The sequence below is a fragment of the Rhinoderma darwinii genome, chromosome 3, assembly GCF_050947455.1.
Source record: "Rhinoderma darwinii isolate aRhiDar2 chromosome 3, aRhiDar2.hap1, whole genome shotgun sequence".
NCBI lineage: Eukaryota > Metazoa > Chordata > Amphibia > Anura > Rhinodermatidae > Rhinoderma > Rhinoderma darwinii.
This window is the reverse complement of record NC_134689.1, coordinates 3,101,855-3,114,890: the sequence shown is the minus strand read 5'-3', so window position 1 is coordinate 3,114,890 and position 13,036 is coordinate 3,101,855. Positions and strand designations below refer to the sequence as shown.

General features: G+C 45.2%; 1 protein-coding gene across 1 annotated transcript in view; it reads left to right on the top strand.

Annotated features, from left to right (window-relative positions):
• The window catches only part of HIPK2 (homeodomain interacting protein kinase 2), an 81,923-nt gene that overhangs the window by 18,351 nt on the left and 50,536 nt on the right, over positions 1 to 13,036 (top strand).

The following is a 13,036-nucleotide window of genomic DNA, read 5'->3' as shown; positions in this document are numbered from 1 at the left end:
CTGTATTATTCTGTGTATATATATATACACTGCATAGTACCACTTCTCCTGTCCTGTATACTGGGTGTAATTCTCAGTATCTGTATTATTCTGTATATGTGGACACTGCACAGTACCACTTCTCCTGTCCTGTATACTGGGTGTAATTCTCAGTATCTGTATTATTCTGTGTATATATATATATATAGACACTGCACAGTACCACTTCTCCTGTCCTGTATACTGGGTGTAATTCTCAGTATCTGTATTATTCTGTATATACACTGCACAGTACCACTTCTCCTGTCCTGTATACTGGGTGTAATTCTCAGTATCTGTATTATTCTGTATATATGGGCACTGCACAGTACCACTTCTCCTGTCCTGTATACTGGGTGTAATTCTCAGTATCTGTATTATTCTGTATATATGGGCACTGCACAGTACCACTTCTCCTGTCCTGTATACTGGGTGTAATTCTCAGTATCTGTATTATTCTGTATATATGGACACTGCACAGTACCACTTCTCCTGTCCTGTATACTGGGTGTAATTCTCAGTATCTGTATTATTCTGTATATATGGACACTGCACAGTACCACTTCTCCTGTCCTGTATACTGGGTGTAATTCTCAGTATCTGTATTACTCTGTATATATATACACTGCACAGTACCACTTCTCCTGTCCTGTATACTGGGTGTAATTCTCAGTATCTGTATTATTCTGTATATGTGGACACTGCACAGTACCACTTCTCCTGTCCTGTATACTGGGTGTAATTCTCAGTATCTGTATTATTCTGTATATGTGGACACTGCACAGTACCACTTCTCCTGTCCTGTATACTGGGTGTAATTCTCAGTATCTGTATTATTCTGTATATATAGACACTGCACAGTACCACTTCTCCTGTCCTGTATGCTGGGTGTAATTCTCAGTATCTGTATTATTCTGTATATATATACACTGCACAGTACCACTTCTCCTGTCCTGTATACTGGGTGTAATTCTCAGTATCTGTATTATTCTGTATATATGGACACTGCACAGTACCACTTCTCCTGTCCTGTATACTGGGTGTAATTCTCAGTATCTGTATTATTCTGTATATACACTGCACAGTACCACTTCTCCTGTCCTGTATACTGGGTGTAATTCTCTCTGGTTTTTTTATGTTTATCTATTTCCTTTTCTTTGTCTTGCACCAGTTTTCCTGGGGATGGCGCTGTACGCAGTTTATATAACGCCATTGGTTACAGATCACTATGGACAGCCAGTAACTGGGCCCCAGAGGAAAAGTGTCATTATTCTCTATAGCAACCAATCAGATTTCAGCTAACATTTTATGTCCTAGACTGGAGAAATGAATGTTTTGATCCGATTGGTTGCTGTTGGCCACACCTCCCAGTTTTGATGTGTGCTAGTGCCTGTTAAGAAAATGGCCAGCCAATCCGATTCCTGTTTTTTCTTTTTGCTCTTCTTCTTTCAGCTTAGAAAATGAAAGCAGTGATCTAATTGGTTGTTAATGTGTTTTAACCTCTGATGTCATCAGTCTCTACGGGAACGGTAAAGCTTCATATGTGTGAACCCTAAATGTTCCTTCACACAATTCTTCATCTTTATACGGAGAGAATTCTGATATCTGGACGTTCTGTCCTCATGTCTGGATTTTTCTGATACTTCAGTCTCTGAGGGACGTTTTATGGCGAATCATCACTTGTATTTGTACAGTCAAATATCCCAAGAATTCAAGTTGAATATTAAACAGGATACGGTAGCAAATCGGAGGGATTGCAGCCGCGTGAAACTAAAACGGGGATCTTCAGATGTCGTGTGGCGACCAGAACACGTCTCGCCTCCTGCTCGGTTTACCTTAAGATCAGCAAAGTATTCTACTAAAATACTCTGTGCTGCTGGGGACCCTGCTTTTTTCACTATGTAATGCCTTATTCAGATGAGCGTTGAAATCCTCCGTACGACGGACGTTTTTTAACGTGCGACACACGGCTGCATGTTCACACGGCTGTTGTTTAAACAGACCGGGTGAACGGCCCGTGAAAAAAAATAGGACGTGTCCTATTCTTGTGCGTTTTCACCGATCCTTCAAATGACTCCAGTCTATGAGGGATCCGTTAAGACAGGTCCCGCACGCGTGAAAAACTTCCGTAAAAACAGCCATTTTTCACGCCCAATTTGACACGCTCGTCTGAATGAGGCATAACTCCCTGCTTGTGAACTCTCACAAAATCAGAGCACTCCTCTCCTGAAATACTCTGTGCTGCTGGAGGACTCTACTCCTTCCACTATGTAACAGGTGAAAGACTGAGAGTTACATAGTAAAAAGAATCCCCCGGCAGCACAATCTATCTCTGAGACCTCCTACAAGATCAGCACACGTCTCTTCTGAAACACTCTGTGCTGCTGGGGTTCCTGCTCTAACCGCTATTTATCTCTCCGTCTATGGTTTCCATTTCTCTCATGACACTCGGGGCCTCCGTGGTATTATGCAGGTGCCGTCATTTGGGATCTGTCGCACAATACGGCCTGTTGTCTGGGGAGAAGTCAGGGAATCCTGGAAGTTTCTATAATGAGTGCGGAGTACAGGCCTCTGCTTCAGAGTTATTTTTTTATAGATAATAAACTCCAGGACTGAACATTATAGTCAATGATTAATATCCGTCGTGTACCCGCTGTCCCCTCATCCAGATTATCAGTCACGTGTTTGGTCAGGCCGCGGTTTATTGGAGGCTCTTCGCCGCGGTGTAAAGGTTTCTGTCCCCGTGATGGCGCATATAATCTGACTTAAAGGGAACCTCCATCTACATTTATGTTTTAGAGAAATCTAAAGGGCGATTGAGTCCTGCCAAGCATCCATGCCCCTTCTCTGCCCCAGGCTCAGTACAAGATCTGAGACAGACTGGTTGCTAAGCATGAGCCGCCTGGTACCCCTGTATAACCGACTGGTTGCTAAGCATGAGCAGCCTGGTACCCCTGTATAACAGACTGGTTGCTAGGCATGAGCCGCCTGGCAACCCTATAGAACAGACTGGTTGCTAAGCATGAGCAGCCTGGTACCCCTGTATAACCGACTGGTTGCTAGGCATGAGCCACCTGGCAACCCTATATAACAGACTGTATGCTAGGCATGAGCCGCCTGGCAACCCTATAGAACAGACTGGTTGCTAAGCATGAGCAGCCTGGTACCCCTGTATAACAGACTGTATGCTAGGCATGAGCCACCTGGCAACCCTATATAACAGACTGTATGCTAGGCATGAGCCGCCTGGCAACCCTATAGAACAGACTGGTTGCTAGGCATGAGCCGCCTGGTAACCCTATATAACAGACTGTATGCTAGGCATGAGCCGCCTGGCAACCCTATATAACAGACTGTATGCTAGGCATGAGCCGCCTGGCAACCTTATAGAACAGACTGGTTGCTAGGCATGAGCCGCCTGGTAACCCTATATAACAGACTGTATGCTAGGCATGAGCCGCCTGGCAACCCTATAGAACAGACTGGTTGCTAGGCATGAGCCGCCTGGCAACCCTATATAACAGACTGGTTGCTAGACATGAGACTGCCTGGCAACCCTATAGAACAGACTGGTTGCTAGGCATGAGCCGCCTGGTAACCCTATATAACAGACTGTATGCTAGGCATGAGCCGCCTGGCAACCCTATAGAACAGACTGGTTGCTAGGCATGAGCCGCCTGGCAACCCTATATAACAGACTTGTTGCTAGACATGAGACTGCCTGGCAACCCTATAGAACAGACTGGTTGCTAGGCAGGGGCAGGAGTGACCGCAGAGGCTGGCCTACTAATCAGATTTGTGGTTGTTATATGTAAATCTGACTTTGCGGCCGCAGTGACCGTGACCGGCTCTATTCGCACTGCCGCCATTATCAATGGTTGTGGGGTTAGCAAATCAGAATTACGCTAAAATATCTTCTGCTATAACGGCGGTGGTGTGAACAGAGCCGTATACTCATCATCCTCCCGTCATTAGAACCCGGGCCCGGCAGATAAAGCTCATTATCCTGTCTGTTTCCTTAAACCAATTAGACTGTGACATTTTTCTAGAAGGTTTTCTTTTTTTTTCGCCGTCTGGACGAGATCGCACAATTGCAACAGCAGTCGCGTGCCGGGCGCATTTTGGGAGGGTTAATGGACTGATTTTATTTTTTTTTTTCATTTACCCCCCCCCCACCCACCCCCCTCAAGATCCGATGACCTAAATTCTAACAAAAAAGAGCTGGTGAACCCGTATTTAGTGGTTACACGCCTGAGCGCATCCCCGAGACTCGCCCAGCGCCGGCAGAGCGGCGGCTGCACATACAGAAATAACCTGCTCATCTGTGCGTCTTCTATAGGAAGCTGCCGCTGAGCCCCGCGGCCTTTATATAGCGGACTATATCGTATATTGTAATGTAGTATAATATAGTGTAAAGTAATAGTATAATATAATAGTGTAATGTAATATATAATATAATGTAATACTACTGAACTCTATACAGGGCTCCATAAAACAGCACCACCTAGTGGCTGAATTATCATGGAGAATAGGGAAGAACATACAGTAAAAAATTATTTTGAGTTCCTGTAAAATCTCTTGACGACCTCTCAGGCAGGACACCACAACGCAGCGCCCCTCTGTGGTCCTTTCTCTTCCGCATCTATAGTTTATATCGGTGTCAGGTATATGGCGCCTTTAGAGTGTTGAACCTTGGAGTGTACACGGAACTTGGAAATGGATTGTGATGGGGGAGGGGTGACTTCTGTGTAAACCTGTAATCTGGACATATTTCTTAAAGGGCCATACACATTATATGTACGTCAGTGGGAACGGTCGACCATTTAATGTGTATTGGGGTGTCCCGACTCGCCCCTGGCGGCAGATGTCGGGGGAAGGAAGGTTTGGGCATGTTGAATTTCAACATTCCTGATCATTTATTTCTCAGGGGAGATAAGCAGCCGCCAGAGGAGTGTGGCAGCATTTTATTTGCCCCTCGTCGGTGCATGGATGCCCTGAGCACGGAGAACCCATGGACGCCATTAAATCATACTTGCCAAGTTTAGAGAAGGGACATCAGCGAGAATCCAAAAAGCGCCAAATGCAAAATCTCTTCTGCCCCGCCCATTTATAGAGGACACGCCCAAACTATGGCCTTTAAATCTCATACAATTCATATGACCCCCTTCATCATACAGACCCCAGAGCAGAGGTGAAGTTCCTGCAGTACTCCGGGCGCTCTCCCGGCATCGGCCTCACATGCTGCTGCGGTGCCCCTGTTCCCTGCGGTCATTACCTCCTGTGCGGCGTCTCTCTTGTCCCGCGCGGCGTCTCTCTTGTCCCGCGCGGCGTCTCTTTCTCTTGTGAGCTCAGTGGTTTGTGCTCCATACTTCTCCATCCTTCAGTCCAAACATTTTAAGCAATACTGTTTAAGTTCTAATAGAAGTCAAAATTATTGCAGCCAAGGACCGTGACATCCAGAACGATCATCGGTGGGGACAGTAAATGACACTTCTGGTTGAATTCTTTGTTACTTAAAAATGTTACTATAGACCAGCGGCCCCCCACCTGTGGCTCTGAGTTGGAGACCACTGCTGTAGGAGCACGTCATGACATCATCATCGCCAAATTAGATGGTAAACTTGCCTAAAATCTTAGGGGGGGTCCATGAACTTTAAAGGATTGTCCAGTTCCAGGACTAGAAAAACATATCTGCTTTCTTCAAGAAACAATGCCACACCTGTCCAAAGGTTGTGTGTGGTATTACAGCTCAGCCACATTTACTTAAATGGAGCTGCAATACCAGAAACAACCCATGGACAGGTGTGGCGCTATTTCCGGGAGCAAGCAGGCAAGCTTTTCTAATCCTGGACATCCCCTTTAAAACTTGGACGTGTTCTGGCGTTCAGTAACATGCCGAACCCCCAAATGAGCTCTTGGCTGTCGGTTACTGTGACCTCTCGTCCCCCTAAATAGCGTTACTTATGATGGAGGATGATTAGATAGAGAGATAGAATTTGAATGGGATATTCTATATAAGGCGAAGCCTAGAATATCTGCAGATGTCTGTGCAATGGCTCCCCTAGTGGTGATTACATGAGATGCAGCCGCACCCGGGCCTTGGTGCTTGAGGGCGTCCAAAGGCTCCTCTGCCCCTTCAGAAGACCCCAGTATTATGCATGGCACATTGTAGGGGTCGGGGGGTGTTACACATTTTGCATTGGGGCCAGGAGCTTCATGTTAATCATCTGCTCCCTCAATACCAGCTCCATTTTAGCTCGTGGTTGATGAATAGAATGCAAAAACGACAGTGTAGACTGACACACAGGCAGAACAGTAGGAGAGAGTGGTGCATGAAGAATGTAACCATGTATGACTTCTGATTTATTGTATATAACTGTATGTAACAGTTTTAGATTTATATGCCAATCAGAGTCTGTGGAAAGCTGGGTATTCACCCCTCAGGTCGCTGTGCTCGTGTGGATAATGTTTTCTTTCCATTGTACCGGGGCGTATTGTTCTGTGTGCAGAGTTATGGCCAGTGAAGCCCGGCTGACGCCTATGACATCACTGTGACATCACCGGACTTAGGCTGGATTCACACGAGGTCATTACGTCCGTAATGGACGGACGTATTTCGCCTGCTAATCCCGGACCGAACACACTGCAGGGAGCCGGGCTCCTAACATCATACTTATGTACGACGCCAGGAGTCCCTGCCTCTCCGTGGAATTACTGTCCCGTACTGAAAACAGGATAGTACGGGACAGTTGTCCGGCAGAGAGGCAGGGACTCCTAGCGTCATATATAACTATGATGCTAGGAGCCCGGCTCCCTGCAGTGTGTACGGTCCGGGACTTGCGGCCGAAATACGTCCGTCAATTACGGACATAATGACCTCGTGTGAATCCAGCCTTATGGTTCTCATCTCCCACCTGCTGAGTGCGGAAGACGTGGCGTCATGCGAGAATGCGGACACGATGCAGCGACCGGCAAATATAATAATAATTCTAATACCGGTCACATTATTATTTCAGACGGGGAACGGAGAGAATCTAGAAATTATATATAAAGATAGATTTTTTTTATTTTGCTGTTACTCATATCTATCTGCCTGTCTGTCTCCCTGTCTGTCTGCCTGTCTGTCTCCCTGTCTGCCTGTCTGTCTGTCTGCCTGTCTGTCTCCCTGTCTGTCTGTCTGCCTGCCTGCCTGTCTGTCTGTCTGTCTGTCTCTCTTTCCTTCTCCTGTTTTCTTTGTCTCCCCCTCTCTCGTTGTTTGTACCGGGTCTTGATTATAAATGAGGGGGTTAAGTTTCCTCCGTTCCTGGGAGGAGGCAGTGCGGCCGTTGTCCCGTGCGCCGCGCTCTGGTATAAATACGGCTGTGCGGCCGCTTTGTGGTTCTGGATCCGGGGGCCTTTGTTCTCACACACACAAGCGCTGCGAAGGGCAGATAAAGCCCGGTAAGCATAGCCACGTGAAGTGACTCAAGACACTCCGCCATCTTGCTGCCCTTCTTGGGTTGTCGCCTTGAATTAAATGAGGCATCCGGTCTGAATGGAGCGATGCGTATCCAAGAATATAGAGAGAGCGGCCCGTGGCGTATCCAAGAATATAGAGAGAGCGGCCCGTGGCGTATCCAAGAATATAGAGAGAGCGGCCCGTGGCGTATCCAAGAATATAGAGAGAGCGGCCCGTGGCGTATCCAAGAATATAGAGAGAGCGGCCCGTGGCGTATCCAAGAATATAGAGAGAGCGGCCCGTGGCGTATCCAAGAATATAGAGAGAGCGCGGCCCGTGGCGTATCCAAGAATATAGAGAGAGCGGCCTGTGGCGTATCCAAGAATATAGAGAGAGCGGCCCGTGGCGTATCCAAGAATATAGAGAGAGCGGCCCGTGGCGTATCCAAGAATATAGAGAGCGCGGCCCGTGGCGCATCCAAGAATATAGAGAGCGCGGCCCGTGGCGCATCCAAGAATATAGAGAGAGCGGCCCGTGGCGCATCCAAGAATATAGAGAGAGCGGCCCGTGGCGTATCCAAGAATATAGAGAGCGCGGCCCGTGGCGCATCCAAGAATATAGAGAGAGCGGCCCGTGGCGTATCCAAGAATATAGAGAGAGCGCGGCCCGTGGCGCATCCAAGAATATAGAAAGCGCGGCCCGTGGCGTATCCAAGAATATAGAGAGAGCGGCCCGTGGCGTACGGGGTGAGGGCTCATGCACACGACCGTATCCGCAAATACTGACCGTAAATACGGTTCCGTATTGCTTTATAGTCAGCAACGTACCCATTTCTGCTGAATATCCGCACATACGGTCCGTATTGCATCTGTATATACGGATCCGCACAAAAAGCGGCCAGGTTGATGGGAAATCCCCTTTTGTGTTGCTTAGCAACACTTCCATATTTGCGGATGGCTATCCGTATTTGCGGACACGCCTCCATAGCTGTCCGCAATTTTGGCTTCCCCCCATAGACTTCTATGGAGGATTCCGTGCCGCAATTGCGGACCAAAAACGGACATGCTCCAGAATTCCCAGCACAGTTCTGCGGCACGGACACTCATCCGTAGCGATACGGAAAGGTGTCCGCGTTCAATGTAAGTGAATGGGTCCGTTTTTTAGATTTTTTACGGTCGTGTGCATGGGGCCTGAGGCAGACCAGGCTTGTGTATAGGGCAGGACGGTCTGGGGGCAGCAGATGTCCGCTCGTGGCAGCGGGATCCCTTTACCTGTCACATAAAGGAGGGGACATTACAGAGAACCGGTCACATCTTCCATCTTCCTAAGGTTCAGGGACCGGCTTTATAATAAGATATAATTATCCTGTCTGTAGTGCCCCCTAGTGGACAATCTGCAGTTTCCATTTCCTGTTCAAGTGAATACAGTCTATTACTTCCTGTTATCAGCCATTTTAGGCTGGGGAGAGGATGACGGTAGTGCTCTTCATGGTAACATGACCAGAAAAGTCCCATCCCCCACATGATCCCGACTTTATATCACATAACTCCAGCACTATTATATCCTCCAGAGACATTACATCATATGTGTGACTGATATCAGCCGCTCCTCTTATATCACTCCAGCACTATTATATCCTCCAGAGACATTACATCATATGTGACTGATATCAGCCGCTCCTCTTATATCACTCCAGTACCATTATATCCTCCAGAGACATTACATCATATGTGTGACTGATATCAGCCGCTCCTCTTATATCACTCCAGTACTATTATATCCTCCAGAGACATTACATCATATGTGTGACTGATATCAGCCGCTCCTCTTATATCACTCCAGCACTATTATATCCTCCAGAGACATTACATCATATGTGTGACTGATATCAGCCGCTCCTCTTATATCACTCCAGCACTATTATATCCTCCAGACATTACATCATATGTGTGACTGATATCAGCCGCTCCTCTTATAACACTCCAGTACTATTATATCCTCCAGAGACATTACATCATATGTGTGACTGATATCAGCCGCTCCTCTTATATCACTCCAGTACTGTTATATCCTCCAGAGACATTACATCATATATGACTGATATCAGCCGCTCCTCTTATATCACTCCAGTACTATTATATCCTCCAGAGACATTACATCATATGTGTGACTGATATCAGCCGCTCCTCTTATATCACTCCAGTACTATTATATCCTCCAGAGACATTACATCATATGTGTGACTGATATCAGCCGCTCCTCTTATAACACTCCAGCACTATTATATCCTCCAGAGACATTACATCATATGTGACTGATATCAGCCGCTCCTCTTATATCACTCCAGCACTATTATATCCTCCAGAGACATTACATCATATGTGACTGATATCAGCCGCTCCTCTTATATCACTCCAGTACTATTATATCCTCCAGAGATATTACATCATATGTGACTGATATCAGCCTCTCCTCTTATATCACTCCAGCACTATTATATCCTCCAGAGACATTACATCATATATGTGACTGATATCAGCCGCTCCTCTTATATCACTCCAGTACTATTATATCCTCCAGAGACATTACATCATATGTGTGACTGATATCAGCCGCTCCTCTTATATCACTCCAGTACTATTATATCCTCCAGAGACATTACATCATATGTGACTGATATCAGCCGCTCCTCTTATATCACTCCAGCACTATTATATCCTCCAGAGACATTACATCATATATGTGACTGATATCAGCCGCTCCTCTTATATCACTCCAGTACTATTATATCCTCCAGAGACATTACATCATATGTGTGACTGATATCAGCCGCTCCTCTTATATCCCTCCAGCACTATTATATCCTCCAGAGACATTACATCATATGTGACTGATATCAGCTGCTCCTCTTATATCACTCCAGTACTATTATATCCTCCAGAGACATTACATCATATGTGACTGATATCAGCCGCTCCTCTTATATCACTCCAGCACTATTATATCCTCCAGAGACATTACATCATGTGTGACTGATATCAGCCGCTCCTCTTATATCACTCCAGTACTATTATATCCTCCAGAGACATTACATCATATATGTGACTGATATCAACCGCTCCTCTTATATCACTCCAGTACTATTATATCCTCCAGAGACATTACATCATATGTGTGACTGATATCAGCCGCTCCTCTTATATCACTCCAGCACTATTATATCCTCCAGAGACATTACATCATATGTGTGACTGATATCAGCCGCTCCTCTTATATCACTCCAGTACTATTATATCCTCCAGAGACATTACATCATATGTGTGACTGATATCAGCCGCTCCTCTTATATCACTCCAGCACTATTATATCCTCCAGACATTACATCATATGTGACTGATATCAGCCGCTCCTCTTATATCACTCCAGTACTATTATATCCTCCAGAGACATTACATCATATGTGACTGATATCAGCCGCTCCTCTTATAGCACTCCAGTACTGTTATATCCTCCAGAGACATTACATCATATATGACTGATATCAGCCGCTCCTCTTATAACACTCCAGCACTATTATATCCTCCAGAGACATTACATCATATATGACTGATATCAGCCGCTCCTCTTATATCACTCCAGCACTATTATATCCTCCAGAGACATTACATCATATGTGACTGATATCAGCCGCTCCTCTTATATCACTCCAGCACTATTATATCCTCCAGAGACATTACATCATATGTGTGACTGATATCAGCCGCTCCTCTTATATCACTCCAGTACTATTATATCCTCCAGAGACATTACATCATATGTGTGACTGATATCAGCCGCTCCTCTTATATCACTCCAGTACTATTATATCCTCCAGAGACATTACATCATATATGTGACTGATATCAGCCGCTCCTCTTATATCACTCCAGTACTATTATATCCTCCAGAGACATTACATCATATGTGTGACTGATATCAGCCGCTCCTCTTATATCACTCCAGCACTATTATATCCTCCAGAGACATTACATCATATGTGTGACTGATATCAGCCGCTCCTCTTATATCACTCCAGCACTATTACATCCTCCAGACATTACATCATATGTGACTGATATCAGCCGCTCCTCTTATAACACTCCAGCACTATTATATCCTCCAGACATTACATCATATGTGACTGATATCAGCCGCTCCTCTTATATCACTCCAGCACTATTATATCCTCCAGAGACATTACATCATATGTGACTGATATCAGCTGCTCCTCTTATATCACTCCAGTACTATTATATCCTCCAGAGACATTACATCATATGTGACTGATATCAGCCGCTCCTCTTATATCACTCCAGCACTATTATATCCTCCAGAGACATTACATCATGTGTGACTGATATCAGCCGCTCCTCTTATATCACTCCAGTACTATTATATCCTCCAGAGACATTACATCATATATGTGACTGATATCAACCGCTCCTCTTATATCACTCCAGTACTATTATATCCTCCAGAGACATTACATCATATGTGACTGATATCAGCCGCTCCTCTTATATCACTCCAGTACTATTATATCCTCCAGAGACATTACATCATATGTGTGACTGATATCAGCCGCTCCTCTTATATCACTCCAGTACTATTATATCCTCCAGAGACATTACATCATATGTGTGACTGATATCAGCCGCTCCTCTTATATCACTCCAGCACTATTATATCCTCCAGACATTACATCATATGTGACTGATATCAGCCGCTCCTCTTATATCACTCCAGTACTATTATATCCTCCAGAGACATTACATCATATGTGACTGATATCAGCCGCTCCTCTTATAGCACTCCAGTACTGTTATATCCTCCAGAGACATTACATCATATATGACTGATATCAGCCGCTCCTCTTATAACACTCCAGCACTATTATATCCTCCAGAGACATTACATCATATGTGTGACTGATATCAGCCGCTCCTCTTATATCACTCCAGTACTATTATATCCTCCAGAGACATTACATCATATGTGTGACTGATATCAGCCGCTCCTCTTATATCACTCCAGTACTATTATATCCTCCAGAGACATTACATCATATATGTGACTGATATCAGCCGCTCCTCTTATATCACTCCAGTACTATTATATCCTCCAGAGACATTACATCATATGTGACTGATATCAGCCGCTCCTCTTATAACACTCCAGTACTATTATATCCTCCAGAGACATTACATCATATGTGTGACTGATATCAGCCGCTCCTCTTATATCACTCCAGCACTATTATATCCTCCAGAGACATTACATCATATGTGACTGATATCAGCCGCTCCTCTTATAACAGTCCAGCACTATTATATCCTCCAGAGACATTACATCATATGTGACTGATATCAGCCGCTCCTCTTATAACGCTCCAGCACTATTATATGCAGTGCAGTGGTTTTTGTAGATCCATTCTTATCAGTACAACGTTGGCAGTTATGTTAGTATCTGGATTTTATACTGTTTGGGTCATCACAATAAGATACTTTTGCTTTAGTGGTTGTAGTAATAAAGGGGCGGAGC